Source organism: Mytilus californianus, unplaced genomic scaffold, assembly GCF_021869535.1.
Source record: "Mytilus californianus isolate M0D057914Y unplaced genomic scaffold, xbMytCali1.0.p SCAF_62, whole genome shotgun sequence".
Classification (NCBI taxonomy): domain Eukaryota; kingdom Metazoa; phylum Mollusca; class Bivalvia; order Mytilida; family Mytilidae; genus Mytilus; species Mytilus californianus.
Window position 1 is genome coordinate 564076 of NW_026262715.1, and position 5903 is coordinate 569978.

General features: G+C 29.8%; 1 long non-coding RNA gene across 1 annotated transcript; it reads right to left on the reverse strand.

The window, feature by feature from the left end:
• Positions 1-2457: 2457 nt before the first annotated feature.
• On the reverse strand, positions 2458-5351 carry LOC127707299 (uncharacterized). The gene is made up of 3 exons (XR_007984753.1): positions 4942-5351; positions 4372-4457; positions 2458-2565 (listed from the first exon to the last, which is right to left on the reverse strand). It is a non-coding gene; the product is annotated as an uncharacterized LOC127707299 (long non-coding RNA).
• Positions 5352-5903: the final 552 nt, after the last annotated feature.

Below are 5903 nucleotides of genomic sequence, written 5' to 3' on the forward strand. Positions count from 1 at the left end.
AAACATCTACATACATAACAAAATAATAAAACTCTAATTTTGTGCATTTTTGTTTGTTTTTGCTAAAGCTGTTTTTAAGGAACAAAAACATATCAACTTCATGATGTAAAAGGACTGAGTATTTAAATATAATAATCAGTAACATATTTGCAGAATCCTTTTTCTTGTGGTTGTTTTGATTGTCTGACCTAATTACAACTAACAACTATTTTAATAGACTGAGTTATTTTCCTTTGAATACAAAGATTCGAGCTGAATAATAAAATCCAATGTAATTTGGAGGGTTTAACAAGCACCCAATTATATACAACCCCTTTCTTATTAAAATAAAAAAATCAAGATCTTAATACTTATTTTTAATAAGAATATTAATAATTATAAACGTGTAAACCTTTAAGCTAAAAACAAAAACAACAAATTTCTTCAATTTGTAAAGATACGAAAAATATTCTTATTTTAACAAGAGTTGTTTCCCTTTCATTGCTTACTGTTTAATCAATTGAAGAAAAAAAAGATTCACATATAAGATCCCAGTTACATGTCTATATGTTTTATCAGTGCAATTAATTTCAAAATATATATTTGATTATGCTCGCGTGGACATCAATATAATATAAAAAATACACAATGAAGAGCTTCACCACTAAAACAAGGATTTTAAATGTAAAACCAACTGTTGTATACATGCATTGTATGATTGCTTACATCAGGGTTCCAGATAAAATTTACTGCTATCTAGCCTTTTCTTGTTTATATTGTATAATTACGCACAAAAGAAATATTTAAAACATTGAAATTTAATATATACCAAGTTTCTTACTATTTCGAAGAATTACATTTTTGTCTTCTTTTTTTTACTACTATGTGCAAATAATACACTGCTTATTTTCTCGGTATCACTTCCATATTAAAAAAAACAAGATTTTCCTTTTAAAAATGAAGATTCTATAAAAAAATATTTTTTTAACATTTATTTTCCGTGATGCTAGGTTACAAATCAAAAAAGTTATTATATTTTGTTTTGCCAATGAAATGTACATTGTTCGTGTTATTTTTAAATAGTTTTGCTCATTACGACAATACTGTTGTTTCAAGAAGCACTTTTCTTTACTATTTTTATTAAAAACGTTCTCCTTCGAACCGCTTGTTGTTGTTGAAGACGGTATGTTGACATCCGACATGAAGATGTATTTTTTCTCTTTCTGTTCGCATCTATTTGATTTCGTGATGACTGAAATATGTTAATATAAGAATAGAACGATATATCAGATTTTTTGTTTTTTTAGTTTGGGACAAATAATTGTGTAAAAATCAGTATTAACAATTACATGTAGCATTTACTTTGGTCGGTAAAACTTGCATACTTAAAACGTTAAAACGAATAAAGTTTAATCACTGACATTATTTTTAAAATATTTAAACACCCATTCATGTCCTGGCACGACTTCTGGTTTTATCCTTGAGGAAACTGCCCCAACCTTTCGTTTATGGTGCTGCCGTCTGCTTCTCTTGGTTAGTTGACCATCATGTTTTTGGCCTAGTTTTTTTACTAAATTTATCAACATCGTCAGACCTCCAAGGCAGAGGTCTGACGATAAACGATCCTTCGTCTTATGAATCTGTTTGTTCATAAGACATGTTCTGCACCACTGCTTTTCGAGCCCTTTTCTTTTTGTTCCTCTGGTATACTGGACTTTTACTTTTAGGGACTTTTTCTGTTGTTTAATTTCTAAAAAAAAGAGAATAAAGCCCAAATCAAAATTCCTTGAATTTCATTTTGAATACATACAAATAGATTCCATATATGCCGTAATAACACTCTTTCAATAAAGATATTATTATCATTATTATTATTATTATTATTATTCTTATTATTATTATTATAACCTCAGCAAAAAGCAGTCTGTAAAAACAATACTAGTGATTACTGTGACAGAAAGCATGCTGTATATTATTTATGAATATAATATAATCCAACAGAACACTCAATTCCTAGCATTTAATTTCTCTCTCTCTCTCTCTCTCTCTTGAAAAGCCCGGCCGGCGAGAGAGGGAGAGAGAAATTCTACCGCTACATCAAGTGAAGGCCTGCCGAGCTTTTTGAGCATTGAAAATTCAACTGTCGAGAGTGGAGAAATAGTATATTGCACGAGATTCGGTGTTGGAGTCTGTTTCTATTTTGATTTTTAGACGTTACGTAGACAAACTTTTTCACTGATCTGCAAAATGAGGTATTTATATATATGTGACGTCGTTAGATATGGTCACCTTTTTCCTTTTTTTAGTGTAGCGTCACAAAAGGAATTTAGTGAAAAGCAAAAAGAAAATGAAGTTAAAAGGGGGTTCCCTGTTTAGAGTGATATAAGTATATAATATTAAATAAAACTCCCGTCTAAATCCGCTTCTTATGTTGACTGTAATATCTGAATTGTTCACCATAATAAAAAAATCAGTTCTTACTCATCTTGCTGTACACAGCCATTTTCTTGTTATGTTCTTCTTGTTTATCAGTTTCGTCTCTTCGTTTCTTTGCTTTGAACGATTCAAAATTTGTCTTTATCCCTTCTACAAAAAAAAATCTACTTAAGGCAATTTAAAAGAAATATTTTTTTAACATACAATTGCTTGTCTCCATTTGAGACTAAACAGTGTCACTTGGTTAGTCCATGGTAGAATGTTTTGATGTGATATGATCGAAATCAAAATAGATCTATTAAAGTTATATGATAGTATGCATTTGCTAGTAAGTGATCCATTAACATAAAACTTATTTATAATATGGAAATTATATGGCGTTTCAAAATATTACTGAAAGTGTCTGCTTATATGCCCGTGCAAATGCGTAAATAAAGTAATAATATAAGGAAAGAAATAATATGTATATTTATTTTTCAAAATCATGAGCAAGAAAAGGAGTCCAAATTTTACGTCGCAGGAGATTCAAAAAGTTTGAATGCAAAATGGAGAAGAATAAATCTAAATATTTTGCCGACTGAGCAACACAACTATTATTTTTATTGTAATGTACATTGTACATGAAATTATATATGAAAAGTAATTAGAATTCTAGTTGATAATCATAAGACCATCATAAGTCATGTCGCGAGCTAGTGTCTTAAGTTTACGACAAAAGTTATGATATATGGACACTTACGAAAACATATCTCACGACTATGACATGTCCTAAGACCATCATAAGACATGTCTTAGTCATATATAAGATACTTTCGAGAAACAGGCCCCTGGTTATGGGGTTACTCATTTCAACACTTGGTCCGAAATCATATAAAGTGAATTCAATGGTAATTTGGAACGTCATGTTTCGAAATAAAAAGAGGTAAGATACAGGTGTGTAGCAACAAGGGATCGACCATGTGATTTCAAAGAGGGGGGGGGGGGGGGTATGGTTATTTCCTAAAAAAGTAATCTGATACCAGATTTCCCCCATACCTTATAGTGTTAAATTTTGCAAAAAAAAATGTTCGCGCTTTGGGCGAAAATAAAATTCTGACTCAGACAAAAAACCATACCCCCTTCCCCCCTTAAAGTTAAATGGTTGCTCCCTAAAACAGCACAACAAAAATACCCTCTTGTATAAAAAAAGCCGACAGTATCAATGTAATGTTAACATAAGCTAGGATTTATTCAGTAACGTAACACTCTTTTCCAAATAAAAAAAGTATCAACTGAATTTGACTACTTTTAACTTTTTAGATGTCATTCTTAATATGACAGTTAAAGATGCCTTCTAGGCCAAGCAATTGTATTGCAGAACTGCAATTTCGACTATTTTGTTTTTGGGGTTTTGGGAGGGGGGGGGGGGGGGGGGGGTTAGCTGGGGCTACAAACCTCTTACAAATCCCTCCACTTCATCAGGATATTGGGCCTTTTACAAATTCTATGATGAATCCAGACTTCTCTTTGTTCTCTGCAGAATTACATCTGAAAAAAAGTAATTTGAAAAATAATCTTACTGTAAATCAAAGCTTCCTTAAATAAGAGTGTAACAAATGTCGGTAAAATTATCAATTTGTTTGAATCTGAATAGAACTATGATTACCAAATACACATATATATCCTGCAAACTTTTCACTTAAATTGACCCAAAAGCTGTGTACAAAATTAAGATTTATACTCGAATAAGTAGAATTTCATAATTAATGATTCAAAGTAGATAATTTATATGATCAAAATTAAATCTGTTTCAATGTCGTAAATCACAAGTAATCGAGCATTTTTCCTAAAACCGTATCGTTTAATGATGAATGTGGACATACATTACATATTAAATTAAATTGGTTTGAATAACAAACCATGATATTTTTTCAATTTCCAAGGAAACTTTTAAATCATTTAATTTCATATACATACTTTAAAATACTGCCAGTTTCGTTCTTTATTCTCCAGATGAAATCCTTTTCAGTAATACCCTGCTGATAACCATCCCTTCTTGATTGCTGAAAGGAAAAAGATACGCTCTTAAGCATTTAAATTGCATGCATCAAGAACAACTGAGAACTGAAATTATATAATTATATGTGTAGAAAGTCGCAAACATAAAATATATATACATGTACATTCTTAACTTCACGACCTTATTACGTTCTAATTAAAACACGACAACATGTAATCAAAGTGTGTAAAATTTTGCAATATTTATACAGTTAAAACACAAAATGTAAGTGTGCAATATGTATTCGAATCTTGTGATGACCACAATTACTTCTTAGTACATAGTCCGAAAATAAAATTGTAATCCGTGAAAAAAGGAAATAAATGACATTTTGCTAAGTATTGAATTTTTAGGTTCGCAAACTTAGTGACAATTGTTATGATACAATACATAAAAATGAACATTGTATAAACTATCTCCTACAACATGTACATTATGCAATATTTTGAAAAGGTTAATTAAAAGTTGAACAATGAATAATTACTTACTGCAATTTGTGCAGGGACGTTAATCTTTTGGCTTCGCTTTTTTCGTTCATTTGTTTTTGATTGTAGTATTTGAATCATAATATCCACTTTCTTTTCAACATTAATTTGTTTTTCTTACACTTTTACCAGTTGCCTTTTCATTTAGATGACTTCTTTGTTAAAGTGTCAATCTAAAAATAACAATTATAACTAAACCATTTTAAATACATGAATTACAAAACTCAATGAAGTTCATCATTTTTAAAAAAACCAAAAGACTATTAAATCAATCCGTCATTCAGAATATATATGTACCTAAAAATTTTGGTGAAAATATCATATAAGATATGCTGATTAGATAGGACATAATAAATAATTTTTCCTTATCCATAATTAATCATTATAGTACTTATTATTCAAAACCTTAAATGCTTTTTTATTTATTCATTAATTGATAGAAGCAGTATTTCACCATAATATAAGACAAAGTATATCTATATGTCAATTGTCCGACTCAGAGGCGCTTTCATTTTTCTTTAATCTGATAGCTTAAACTATTTCTACGCGTACAGGACAAGTTGTAAAAGAGATTTCGTTTCTTTTTATCTTCGTGGGGAATTATTTTCTGAGCAGATTCAATTACCAGGAATGCTTCATCACATCTTATATCAATGAAGTAGATAAATATATACTTTCATTCACTATATATAATTGATTTGTCCAGATTTCAAATATCAGTATTGTTAATTTGAATTTAGTTGCAAAACGAATTAATGACCATTTTATCCTGTATTTTTGCACACCGTTGGTTTCGAAATCAGGGAGTGGTTGAAACCTATGAAGATATGAAAACTTAGGAAAAAAATATACAGGAACATCGTTAACCAAAAACAAAATGAGTATTAAAGCTATGTATCTTTTGGGTACAAACAATAGATCCAATTTGGTTAATGATGTCTTGCTGTGTGCAATTTCATTTTATC